The sequence below is a fragment of the Crotalus tigris genome, unplaced genomic scaffold (genome assembly GCF_016545835.1).
Source record: "Crotalus tigris isolate CLP2741 ecotype Arizona unplaced genomic scaffold, ASM1654583v1 scf7180000017814.3102382, whole genome shotgun sequence".
Classification (NCBI taxonomy): domain Eukaryota; kingdom Metazoa; phylum Chordata; class Lepidosauria; order Squamata; family Viperidae; genus Crotalus; species Crotalus tigris.
The window spans coordinates 258,496-272,140 of record NW_024096652.1 but is presented as its reverse complement, the minus strand read 5'-3'; the positions used below and the strand labels follow the sequence as shown (position 1 = coordinate 272,140).

The 13,645-nt window shown below is 38.1% G+C and overlaps 1 protein-coding gene across 4 annotated transcripts in view; it reads right to left on the bottom strand.

The window, feature by feature from the left end:
* ARHGAP24 (Rho GTPase activating protein 24) overlaps positions 1-13,645 on the bottom strand; it is a 305,640-nt gene that overhangs the window by 43,008 nt on the left and 248,987 nt on the right. The gene's annotated exons all lie outside the window — the stretch shown is intronic.

Below are 13,645 nucleotides of genomic sequence, written 5' to 3'. Positions count from 1 at the left end.
TACTACACTAGTTAGTAATTTGAAAGTTGTTGGTAAGCAGGTAATTGGCCTGTAGTTATCTGGTGTTGCCCCTTTTGCTGGATTTTTCATTATTAGGTAGGTTTTCCCAGTTGTTAGCCACTTTTCAATTTCTCCTCCTTGTAGTATATTGTTGAACTGTTTGGCAATGAGTGGGTGTATAACAGTTAGATGTTTCAACCAAAACCCATGCAGTTCATCTTCACCTGGTGCTGACCAATTTTTGATTTTCTTTGCTTTTTTTTCTACCATTTTTGTTGTTGTTACTAGTTCTTTCATTTCAACTTCTGTTTTATTTGCATCCACCTCTTTTAACCAAGCTGTATCCTTGTTGTATTTCTTTGGGTTATCCCATATCTGCTTCCAGAACTGCACTGTTTCTTCCTTGTCAGGTACTGACTGATTCCTTGCAGTTTCTCCATTGATGGATTGGTAGAAACGTTTCTGATTGGATTGAAATTGGAGGTTCTGCCTATAGTTTGCAATTCGAGCTTCATATCTACTGATTTTCCTGGCTATAGCTGTTATTTGTTGCTTTATTATTTCCAGTGCTTCCTTGATCTTCCTTGTTTCTAAGTGGTATTTCTTGATTAGGTATTCTTTGGTCTTCTTGTTCTTCAGCTTCTTTTCTTTCATCTGTTCTAGCTTGCTTGCATGTGATCTTAACTTGATATTATTATTATTATTATTGTTATTATTGTTATTATTATTATTATTATTATTATTATTATTATTATTATTATTATGGATCATCGCACAGTCAGCCAGATGTTCACACTGGATTTGGCATTTTATCTACCTATCGAGTCCTTACCCAGGACCTGGGATAGGCAGATGTGGATGTTTGATGGTATTACAGGTATCGTCGCAGGATGGAAGCAGTTCCTAGTAAGGCCGCCTTTTGCAATTGACTCATAGCGAATTTGTCAATGCCAATGGTGTTCAAGTGGTGCTCCAGTTGTTTTGGGATTGCACCCAAGGAGCCTATGACTATTGGTACTACCCTTGCTTGCTTTTGCCACAGTCTTTCTATTTCTATTTGTAGGTCTTTGTATTTTGTTATCTTCTCCAGTTCTTTCTCGTCTATTCTGCTGTCTCCAGGCACTGCCACGTCCACTATCCAGACTTTTTTGTCATTACTATTATTATTATTTTATTTAAGATTAAAGCTGTTTAATTATTTTTTAATTATTAAAAATTATTTTTAGAAAGTGGATTTCAAATGTGTGTCTGGAAAAACTTTATGGGGGGGGGAATCTTTTCAATGAGAGAACCTCTAATTGTGATTTTGATTATTACTCTGATTTCCACCAATTTTCTCTTGTATAGTGGGAATGGAGAATATAGAAAATGAGGGCTAGTCAAAAAGTAGGTCAAGATTTATAAAACACCAGTATGACATTTCTAACAGCAATAGCAATTGCACTTAGATTTATATACTGCTTCACAGTGCTTTACGGGCCTCTCTAAGTGGTTTACAGAGTGAGCCTATTGCCCCCAACAATCTGGGTCCTCATTTTACCTACCTCGGAAGGGTGGGAAGCTGAGTCAACCCTGAGCCGGTCAGAATCAAACTGCTGGCAGTCAGCAAAATTAGCTTACAATACTGCATTCTAACCACTGTGGCACCACAGCTCTTTTATATATACAAGGTGGATTAGTGGCTAGATCTTTATTTGTCCCAAATTATAAGAAAATGCCAAGGGTCAGCATTTTTTTTTTAACCTGGTGAGTCCATTTTATGACTTTGCAGAATGTTGCAAAGAAAAAAATGAAAATGAAAAAAAAAACTTAAAATCTCATAAGAGTATGGTGTTCTTAACTGAATTTTCATGCGATTTTAGGCACACTCTTTGGACCTTTTTTAAGTGGAAAGAACAAAAGAGGATTATTTAATTTGGGATATCACCCACTGGTGGGTTATAGAGCAAACGAGGTTAGGAGGGCATTAATGATGAAAACAAATTCAATGGAAACTATCTATTGTGAACCTTCCCCTGCTCTGATACATCAATGGAATGCTATGTGGGTTTGCTTTACTTTTAGCAATCTTCCCATCGGTAATAGCTAGCCTTGTAGAGTGAAGTGACTGTCAACTGTCCAGTAGGCATTTCCAGAAAAAGAAACTCCTGGGACATGATTTTACCAAGAGTATAATATTTTACTGAAAGTTTACATTGGCATAGAAGAAAGCAAAACCACCTCTGGTTCTGCCGCTCAAAAACTTGTTTTCCCTCATCCTCACCCACCGGGTGTTCACATTGCCCAATAGTAATATTTCTTCTTGTTATGGGAACAGTCCACTTCTCCTTCGAGAGCTGGCCTTGGGCTATCAGTTGCCTAGACCCCATTCCTCCCATCCTTGCATTCCATTGTCAAGATATGAGCAAAAGAAAAAATTTAGGTGAAAAGCTAATCAGTCTTGACAGTGACACATTCTGAAGGCAGAATATGATGGAGGCATTTTGGATACAAAGTTCCTTCATTCATCAGAGATGGCCCAGGGATCAAGTCCTCTGGATTCCAGAGTAGATCTGGAAGTGGTGAGATTCAGCCAATTCACACCAATTCGGCAAAACTGGTAGCTATTTTTTTGTTGCCCAGGCGTAGAATGGACTTCCAGAAGCAGCATCTACACAGCGAACCAGTTGTTCACATATTTGAATCCCACCACTGGATCTGGAGTAACTAATTTCCTCATCATTGAAGAAACAGTGATAGGGGATCCAAGCAAAAGAAGAATACAGAAGAATATAGAATAGTCATGTTTTCCACAATGGTCTGAATGAACTGAAAATTTCTAGAAGTGATTGTTAACTTGATGCTTGCATCTTCCAGTACCCCAAAGCATTATTCTCTGTCCTTTATGTGCTCCCTTCCTAAAAAAATGTTGAGCTAAGGATTTGGCCTTGCTGATCTACCACATTTTCCTAACCCTATTAGAATACTGAATGATTGTTACTAAGTACTCGTTGCTTTGGTCTACTTTAAATATGATTTAAATAAAATATTTCTGTCTTATAATTGTTTCCTGCTGTTCCTTCGCTATTTTCCCTTTCCTTTACCAAATCTGGCATTCTTCAAATACGGTATACAGTACATTTCCCATAATCCCCAAATATTTGAATAGAGATTTTGACACTTGTATTCCAACACATGTGGATGGTATTAGGCTGGAGAAGCGCCTGGCCTAAATTATATATTACTTTCTGGAATGATAGGTATTGCAGATTGTTAATACATCTGACAACCACAAATAAATTTTGAATACTTGAATAACTTTGACACACTTAAATTAATTTCAGCACACCTGAGGTAAGAAAACAGGGAAGCACTGGGAAATTCTACAGGTTTGACCAATTATTCACGGTGAGATTGTCATAACATTAAAGAAGGCAGAATTTATGCAACTCATAGAGTTTAATATTTACGAATGAACACATTTATTAATATTTATGAGTGAACACTTCATTCATAAATATTTTTCATGGTGAAAATGTTATAGATATATAGAAAACACCCTCTTAGCATTTTTTATCTGTTTTCTATTTCCTTTGGCTAATGCTTTGGCACTCCTTTTAAAAATGGACCAAACTTGGCTAAACTATTCCATTTAATATGATTTTGAAAAGTGATGACATCAATGAGATCAAACGATCATAGCTCAAACTATTAAGATTGGCCCTAATCCTGCCAAACATCCCTCAGAGGTTCAGACTACATTGCACCTTGACAATTTTAAGGCATGTGGACTTCAACTCCCAGAATTCCACAGCCAGCAATGCTGGCTGTGGAATTCTAGGAGTTGAAGTCCACATGCCTTAAAATTGTCAAGGTTGAGAAACACTGCTCTATTTGCTAATTTGCATTGTGATGTTTTCATTGCCACGGCATATAGTGTTATAAATCACAGACTACTTCTAGAGTGTACTGGTGACGCTTTTTGATGGAGTGTGGAAATGATAACGAAACTCAGCCTCTCTTCTTAGTGAAGAATCACTAAACTCTCTTTGCAAGGACAATGAGGTTATGAATGGCAGTAAAATTCCTTGTAACTAGCTGTGACAGTTGCAGGCTCAGGAGATCGGCTGGATTCTTCGCTTACTCAATCAAGATGAAAGACTGTGACCTACAAAGCACACCATTGTCTGCCCCCCACCCCACCCCGGGCGAGACAGCAAACTGCCATCATGATTTCAAATGATTCTCAACAAAAGTATTGAGTGTTTCATATTTATAAACCATCTAAGAAATTCATTGGTGGTCCACACTGCTCCATCTGGCTGGGTCTGTGTGTGGGATGGGAGAAGGAAATGTGTCTTTATAAGTCTGGATATACAGGTAGTCCTCAACTTACGACCATGATTAAGCCCAAAATTTCTCTGGCCAAGTGAGACATTTGTTAAGTGAATTTTGCCCCATTTTACCACTTTTCTTGCTATAGTTGTTAAGAGAATCACTCCAGGTAAATTAGTAACATAGTTGTTAAGTGAATCTGGCTTCCCCCATTGACTTTGCTTATCACAAAGTCGCAAAAGAGGATCATATGATCCCAGAATACTGCAACTGTCATAGACATGACTCAGTTGCCAAGCCTCTGAATTTTGATCACATGAACATGGGGATGCTGCAATGGTCGAAAGTGTGAAAAATGGTCATAAGTCACTTGTTTCAGTGCTGTTGTAACTTTGAATGGTCACTAAATGAACTGTTGTAAGTCAAGGACTACCTGTACTTAGCTTTGCTTAGGAGGTTCTAGCATTATGTGGTTAGTATTGTGAATCAATGGGATAAAATCTACATATAATTTATATCTTGTGATATTATCACAAAATACCGTGAACATCCGTGCGAAAAGGTTTTGATGCCACTTATAGAAAAGGAGCTACAGAAATATTGTAGATCTTATAATGGAGCAAAACTTGTACATGAATATTGACTGTCTCCCTTTGTAGGATATATAATATTCTATATTATACAGAATATAGAATATATACTCTGTGAATTCTCCAAGAACATTTATTGTGTTCTTCCCCTCCTTCCTGCTATTAACCCAACTCTATTCTTTAAAACTAATAGAAGAATCAGGAAGAAAAAGTAAAGTCAGCATTATTTTCTGCATAGCACACATTCTGTGGTTTCATCAACATGGGGCAATATAGCAGTATCCCATCCCATCTGGACGAAGAATGGATAAATCTGATGAATTCTACTTTTTATGACCTTTGCACTACTCCAGGGATCATTTGACCGCAATCTGGGCAGTTAGCAACTGTCTCACATTTACGGCCAGTTACATTTTTTCAATTGTTAAATTAGTATTAACTGTCTGCAGTTCATTGTGGACTTTTGTTTTTATTTTCAAAAAGAATCACTTGTATATTCATTTCACTGGTATTCATATTCTGCACATTTTTCTCTGGCATTCTTGTGTGCATCTTTTTACTAAAGAACTGTAAGAGATGACCAGGCTGAGCCTGAGGAAGGGGTCAAACATGTCATAAGTCAGGAGTCCCTGCACACCCGCACCAGATCTAAGTTCAACCCACCTTGACTTCCTTTCTATTCTTATCTCCCGCTAATTTCCCTTGATTGTTAGTAGCTCAGATTCTTGTAGACAGCTTAAGCTTGCAATTAATTTTTACACTCATTTGAACTTCCTGACCCTCCTGATTTCCCTGGCACTTCACAAGAACATCATTGTCAATCTGAGAAAAATCCAACCAGAACTCTATTGTGGTTTAAGACAGAAAAGATTTGTTGGGTCTCTGTAGCCCCCCCATTCTAGCCACAGTACCATAAATCCAATCAAATTTGAAGATAATGTTTGGCTAGTGATCAAGAACTGGCCACTCAAAAGTGCCTCAAAAACTTGGAAAAACACATGGTTCATGACCAGAAAGAGACTTGACTTGGTGAAATATGTCATTTATAATTCCTAACCTAAACCAAGAGAAAAGAGGGGCACCACCAAAGCTTTAAAAAGGCCCTTTGTGCTCAAAACAATACTCTGAAACAATTATGTTACAGCTAGTCCTTGACTTATGACCGTATTTGAGCCTGGAATTACAACTGTAAGCCATGCCAGTTGTTAAGTAGGTCATCATGCGACCAATCCAATTTTATGACATATTTTTGTGATGGTCATTAAATGAATGCTACAAGCATTAAGTAATGACTTTTTTTTAATTGGAAGCAAACAGCAAATGCCGTTTTCTGTCAAAAAAGTTAGTAAATTGTGGTCATCTGACCATGAGACACTGGAAATGCCTGGAAATGTAGGCAGGGTGCTAAGTATCCAAAATGTATTGTGTGAGAGGAGTCACCATTGGAACTGCAAATCCAGGTCGTACTTTTTTGGGGGTCTGTTATAACATCATAAGTCAAGGACAGGGCTGTATAGCAAAATGTCTATTTCTAATACGATTTGTAAAAATTCTTTGGTCACCAGGATGTTTTATTCCTTTTCATTGTTCTTCTTCCTCAGAACTTTACCGCTCAAACAGAAATTGCAATAAGCAGCTGAAACAGGTAGTCCTTGACTTAGGATTACAAGCCCAAAATTTCTGTTGTTAAGCAAGATATTTATTAACTGAGTTTTGCCCCATTTTACGACTTTTCTTGCCACAGTTATTAAGTTAGTAACACAGTTGTTAAGTGAATCTGGCTTCCCCATTGACTTTGCTTGTCAGAAAGGGGATCCTATGACCCCAGGACCGTCATAAATATGAACCAGTTGCCAAGCCTCTGAATTTTGACCATGTGACTGTGGGGATGCTGTAGCGGTCGTAAGAATGAAAAATGGTCATATCATTTTTTTTAGCGCAGTTGTAACTTTGAACTGTTACACTAAACAAACTGTTGTAAGTCAGGGAAGTACCTGTACCCAACGAAGGAATGCAATTGTACCCATGCAAATTTCTTGGGATATGAAACTGGGTTGATCTTCAAAAATTAACCTGTTCCTTTTACTTATGGCACATGTCCATCTTGATACTTTTGATGCTTTTATCTCAACATAAAAATATCCACCATTTTTTTCCCCCCTCAGCTTTTTTGATATCACCGGCCAAGTTTTTAAGATGGCTTCCAGCTCTGATGGGAGGAATATATCTGGTGCAGCCATGCAGTGAAAGTCCTGACAATTCTATGCTTTGACCTTCCTTTAATATATAGGCAAAGAAGCCCTTCTCATTAATGGTTATTGCTTTCAGAACAGAGGGCTGATTTCTTTGTTGAATTATATAGGGTGATAAACAGCTGACAGTCTTATTTTCTTATGAAAGTCCTGGGCAGATATTTTTTTTAAAAAAAATGGGAAGGAGTTTGGAACTCATTAATGGCAAATTAAGCAATCTTTTTTCTCAAGTTCTGAACAGGAAACTTTACCTAATGCAGCATAATAAAAGCTGAGAGCAGGCCAGTTCTGAGACCACAGCCTGTACTGTTCCACTAATGGGTATACTGGCAATGGGCCCAGTATTAGTGGAGCAGGTGACTCCAGGTGAGGACATCCTGCTGCTGGAGAAAGAATCACAGAACTGCCTTGGAAATCTTCTAGTCCAATCTGCTGCTTGAGCAGGAGATCTTATACCATTCAGTTGTACCAGGTAGGGGTAAATTAATTAAGTGAACTTAATTAAGCTGTAAAAACATACAGTTTTAGTTCCTTATTCTAGGTCCTTCCTAAACTGCTTCTGAGATCCACTTCTTCCATGGGTAACAACAATAATAATAATAATAATAATAATAATAATAATAATGATGATGATGATGATGATAATGATGATGATGATGTTGGAAGGGACTTGGAGATCATCTAGTCCAACCCCCTGCTCACGCAGGAAACCCTGTACCATTTCAGACAAACGGCTATCCAGTCTCTTCTTAAAAACTTCCAGGGTTGAAGGATTCAAAGCTTCTGGAGGCAGGTTGTTCCACTGATTAATTGTTCTCACCATCAGAAAATTTCTCTTTAGTTCTAGGTTGCTTCTCTCCTTGATTAGTTTCCATTCGTTGCTTCTTGTCCTGCTTTCACGTGTTTTGGAGAATAGCTTGACTCCCTCTTCTTTGTGGCAGCCCCTGAGATACTGGAACACTGCTATCATGTCCCCCCTCGTCCTTCTCTTCATTAAACTAGACATACCCAATTCCAGCAACCGTTCCTTATATATTTTAGCCTCCAGTTCCCTAATCATCTGTTTGTCTTCTCTGCACTCTTTCTAGAGTCTCAACATCTTTTTTACATTGTAGTGACCAAAACTGGATGCAGTATTCCAAGTGTGGCCTTACCCAGTGGTAGGATTCAAATCCCTGAACAACTGGGTCTCTGCGTGGATGCAGACCTGGGCCTTTGAGGCCTAATACATACTCCGGAAGTGGCATCTACGCACTTCCTGCTGGCCGTTGTAGCCTGGGAGGCCTCCTCCAGACCTCCTAGGCCTAGAATGGACTTTTGGAAGTGGCATCCCCCACTCCCAGCTGACCATTCTAGCCTGGGATGCCTCCTCCAGGCTTCCTAGGGCTAGAACGGACTTCTGGAAGTAGTGTGCATTCAGCCAGTTCTCTGAACTCAACAAAATTTAGGTACCAGTTCTGCCAAACCAGTGCAAACCGGCTGAATCCCATCACTGGCCCTACCAAGGCATTGTAAACTAGCCTTTTGGAGTCTAGAGGCCAGATATCACATGCATTATTGAACAAAAAGCTACATTTCAGTTAGTGGTTAGTGAAAACAATTCTTTTTTTCCCACTCAAGAGGATCAAGACATTTTAGAGCAATGAGTCAGACTGGATGAGGTTTCATGGAAATCCAAAGACAAGATAGGATAGGGGATCCAACTCAATTTCTTTTGAAAAATGTAAACAGAATAACAGAGTTGGAAGGGGCCTTGGAGGTCCTCTAGTTCAGCCCCCTGCTCAAGCAGGAGACCCTACACAATTCCAGACAAATGGCTGTCCAATATCTTCTTGTAAACCTCCAACAATGCAGCATCCACAAGTTCTGGAGCCAAGCCGTTCCACTGATTAATTGTTCTCACTGTTAGGGAATTTCTCCTTAGTTCTAGATTGGGTCTCTCTTTAATGTCAGCTAGATACCCACTGGCTTCACAAAAGCTCCAGGAGAAATCAAAGTTCATAAGATGATAGGTACCATATGCTTCTATTTTGGGGGGAGGTTGTTTTAGAGTCCTAGTAAACAGGGAATTTCTTGGTAAATATTTTGTCTACGATCTTTGCAAAACTGGGCAAAACAGGCCCAGGAAAGAAAGCACTGTCAGCCATCAGAGAAAGAAGAAAAGAGGAGAACTGAAAAAGAGGATGGCACATAGGAGAGAAAAACAAAGATGAGAACATAGGGAATTTTATCCTTAAAGTATTTGAATGTATGCTTTCTGTTATGAATACATCTGTCAAAATGAATCTTCTGATTTCTTCAAATTAAGTAAGCTTAAGTATATTTCCATTTTGCTTTGTGAATGTGCTGTAAAAAGCATGAAAAGTTTCAAATAAGAGAACCCTTGAGGTAAATCTGAACCCAAGAAGTTGATTTTGCATAGATGAAGATGGGCAGATATTTAATCAGACAAGGTAAGTTCACAGTTGATTCATTAACACGTTGGATTTCATGGGCATAAGAGCCATATGGTTATCAAGCATTCAAGCTGTACTATTGATTTTCTACAGACTGTTGACATACCCTTTCAGAGGACTGAGTAAACTCATTAAGAAATGTAAGAAAACAGAAACCTGTCTACTCTGGACTTGTCTGCCAGCAAAAACTTCTGGATTAATTTTCAGCTTTTTATTTTGTACAACCACCAGTCTTATTCAGGAGACAATGCTGTTGAGCAGGAGAATCACAGATGGTAACTGGTATAAGTCAGCAGCTGGGATACTATCTAGTGCACAGAATAGGCACCATGTGACACCAGTGTTGAAAAAGCTACCGTGCCATGTTCTGCTGCTTGCTAATTGTTTTCTGCGATCAATTTGAAACATTGATTTTAATCTTCAAAGCTCTGAGCAGTTTATGACTTGTCTTCATAAAGGACAGCCTGTCTCATTATGAACCTGTTCAATTATTAAGAACTCCTGAAAAAAAGGCTTTTTGAAGACTTCGCCATTTCAGAAGCCCTTAACAATAAAGGAGAATATTTGCAGCTTAGGGTTGAAATGAGGAGTCCTTGGTGCTCTCTGAGTTTGGTTGTTTTCTTGAAGATGTTTCATTACCAAACCAGGTCATATCATCAGTGCTAGGGCTAGTTTGAGTAATGAAATGTCTGCAAGGAAACAACCAAGCTCAGAGAGCACCAAGGACCGTTCCTCCCCCCCCCCCGAAGCTCTTATGTCAGGCACAAAGATGCAATATATATTTCCTTCAGTTCTACAACTGTCCCCCTACTCTATTGACGACTCTTGTTTGGTTTATCCCCTAAAAGTTACGAAAGTTTCAAACTGGGTGGAACAAGGAGTTGTGCAGACTGAACCCATCCCATATATCTTCACATCTTGCCAACCCCATCTTCTCCTGGATGTCCATTCATTTCACCCTGAAGGTTTGAAGGCAAATTGTACTTTCATTTCTCAGAGTTCAAGTAATGGTACTCTTGGCTAACGACCACAATTGAGCCTGACATTTCTGTTGCTAAGCGAAACATTTGTTAAGTGAGTTTTGTTCCACTTTACAACCTTTCTTGCCATAGCTGTTAAGTGAATTTATGCAGTTGTTAAGTTAGTAACACAGTTGTTAAGTGAATCTGGCTTCTCCATTGGCTTTGCCGGTCAGAAGCTTGCAAAAGGTGATCACGTGACCCAGGGACACTGCAAACGTCATAAATATGGACCAGCTGCCAAGCATCCAAATTTTGATCACATGACCCTGGGGGTGCTGCAACAGTTGTAAGTACGAAAAATGTTATAAGCCGCTTTTCTTAGTGCTTGTTCACTAAATGAGGTTTGTACCTGTATGTGTGAGCAAAAATCCAAACGAGACAGGATCCCAGATTTCTCAAGAGTTCTATTTGCATTTAAATAAATCCAAGGCCTTCTTCAGGTCTGTTTATAGATTCCATTGTGGCTAAAAGCAACATGAAATGAGATGGGCAGACAGGGATAGAATGTGCTATCCCATAAACAGACACAAGGAACGGATAAAAATAGGTCTATTAAAAATAAAGAAACTCTCTGTCTTCTAAATACCAGGCAAAAGGAATTGTGTCCTTTTATTCTTCTGAAGCAGAAAGGAGCCAAATATTACTTTTCAGGCACTGCATTTGACAGAGGAGGGATGAATTTATACATTCTTGTTGTTTCCCTTGGCTTCTAATTTTTCTGATGTTTAGTTTGTTTCGGCTATTAGTTTGTAAATTCATCACAATTTTCTTGTGTGAAAATCCAGACCTATTTGTGCATTTTATCATTTGCAGTTTTGCACACTTCCTAATGTTATTTTTTTTGGAAATATCACTAATGTTATATACGTTTGTAAATATTGCCACATTGTGTATTTAGTGAATATTTCCCTAAAACATGGTTTTATGAGCGTTTTTGCGTTGCTTATGTTATTAAATTTTGAATAGTGAGTATTTCAACACACATGTGTACTCACCCTTCAAGAACAAAACCTCATTCAGACTGAATTATTTAAAAATTCTTCAGTTTAGCTTTCAGCTTAAGACATAAATGGTAGATTTTTATGCTTTTAATACTTTATTTTTTTATTTGTCAACTATGCAGTAACTGGGAAAGCTTTTTTGTGGAGGCATGATATAAAAAAAAAAGAAACAAAACCACATTCCAAAATACTGGATTCTCTCACCCAGCAGACAATCATATTCACTAGAAAATAAATCAGACAAACTTCCCAAAGCTTAATTCCCATTGTGTCAGAAAAGGTAACCTGGTCACAATCTATTCTCAGCTACCTGGACTAATATTACAGTCCAAAATATCTGAAGCATCAATTTCCAATCATTTATTTATTTATTTTGTGGACTGCCATTGAAAGCTTTTGCTGATCACCATATAGGCAAATATTAGAACATGAATACCTCCTGAACTGACATCTGTGAATAAAAAGATATTTTAAAAAGTCTAAATGTTAAGGATCTTGTGAGATCACCAAATTCTGGGAGATTTAAGTACAATAAAACTTCAGGAAAACCAGAGAAGTCTTGAGTTTATGAGGAAAGATTCTTGATATGGTATCTCTTCTGGATATGAATTCAGGAAGGCTGAATGGTCATTTCTTGATCTTGCTCATTGCTTTGATCCTCAAAATTCTGTGCTTGCTCTTTGCTTTAAAAAGCTTGCTAAGAAATGAGATTTTTAATTCTGATTTAGTCAGATGTGCCAGATCAAATGCCATTTTTTTGTTCAGTAGGGTCTCTGATGTTCAGTTTTGAGCTAAAATTGATTGCAGCTGAGCTGAGATGGCCCTGTTCCTCTGATTTTCACTATCTGGGTTGGAATCAGTTGAGGGAGTGGTCTGTATATCTCCAGATGAAAAAAATTCAACTGAAAAATATCCTCAGAAGAAATCTACCCTCAGTGGAATCTTCTAATTCTATAGTGTGCTTCAAGATGTCCTTGGAGATGAATCTGGAGACTCTTTTGTAGGAAAAACTAAAGTTTAAATTCCCCCCAAAGCAAAAGGTTTCTAAAAGACTACCCAAATACTTCATATATCCCTTGAAGTATCACTGAATTTTGTCTAGAGATATTTTTTTTTAAAAAAAAAAATTAGAAATGTTTAAAAGGATGTTCGGAATGTTGAAATCATTTATTAAATTTCTGGAAAGTGACAGAAAGGTCTATCCTTTTTTTTAAAAAAAAAACAGCAACAAAAAGACTTCTTTAAATAGTTCATTGCAATTGTATATAATCCCAAGACTTGCATTATAATCAACCCATACATGTTTTACACAGCAAGTTAAATACATTTAGGAAACGACTAATACCCATGATACAATTCCTTTTCTACGTGGTCATTACCCATCGAGTGAAACTCTGAAAGTGTCTTACTGTCCATTATTTATTTCATTTCTTCCAAGTTTCCCACTGGAAATAAATGGAATGATACCAACAGAAGACTAACAATAAAGGGATCACTGAGTTTCTCTTGACCCAGGGCAAGATCCTATTTCTTAAGTCTTATCTCAGATCTGTACAATAAAGATATTTAGTTCCTTGGGTTCCCTCCCACTACAAAAAGCACACTGTCCCTTTTTATATTAATACGTGAATTTCAAGGCTTCGTGCCAAAGAACATATTGCCTCCAGAGGTGAGGAGTCATTAACTGTCACAGGTAAGGGGAATGTAATTAAAACTAAACAGTCTGAAGATACTGGATCTTAAGGGAATTAGTAGAAAGTGTGCTTGCTCCTCTGCCCTATATCTGTGTGCATATTGGGTTTGCCAACTGGATCAGTTCTGGGGAATTCTTTTTTATGTTTTTAAAACTAACACTATGCCTGCTCTTCCCCTCAATACATTTTGTACTGCCACCACCAGCGGCTGTGTTAGACACACATGCATGCACACACATGCCCAGGAAAAATCCTATGCATTGATTAGAAGTATAATAATTAAGCAAAAGGGGTGGGACAACCAGCATGAAAAGGT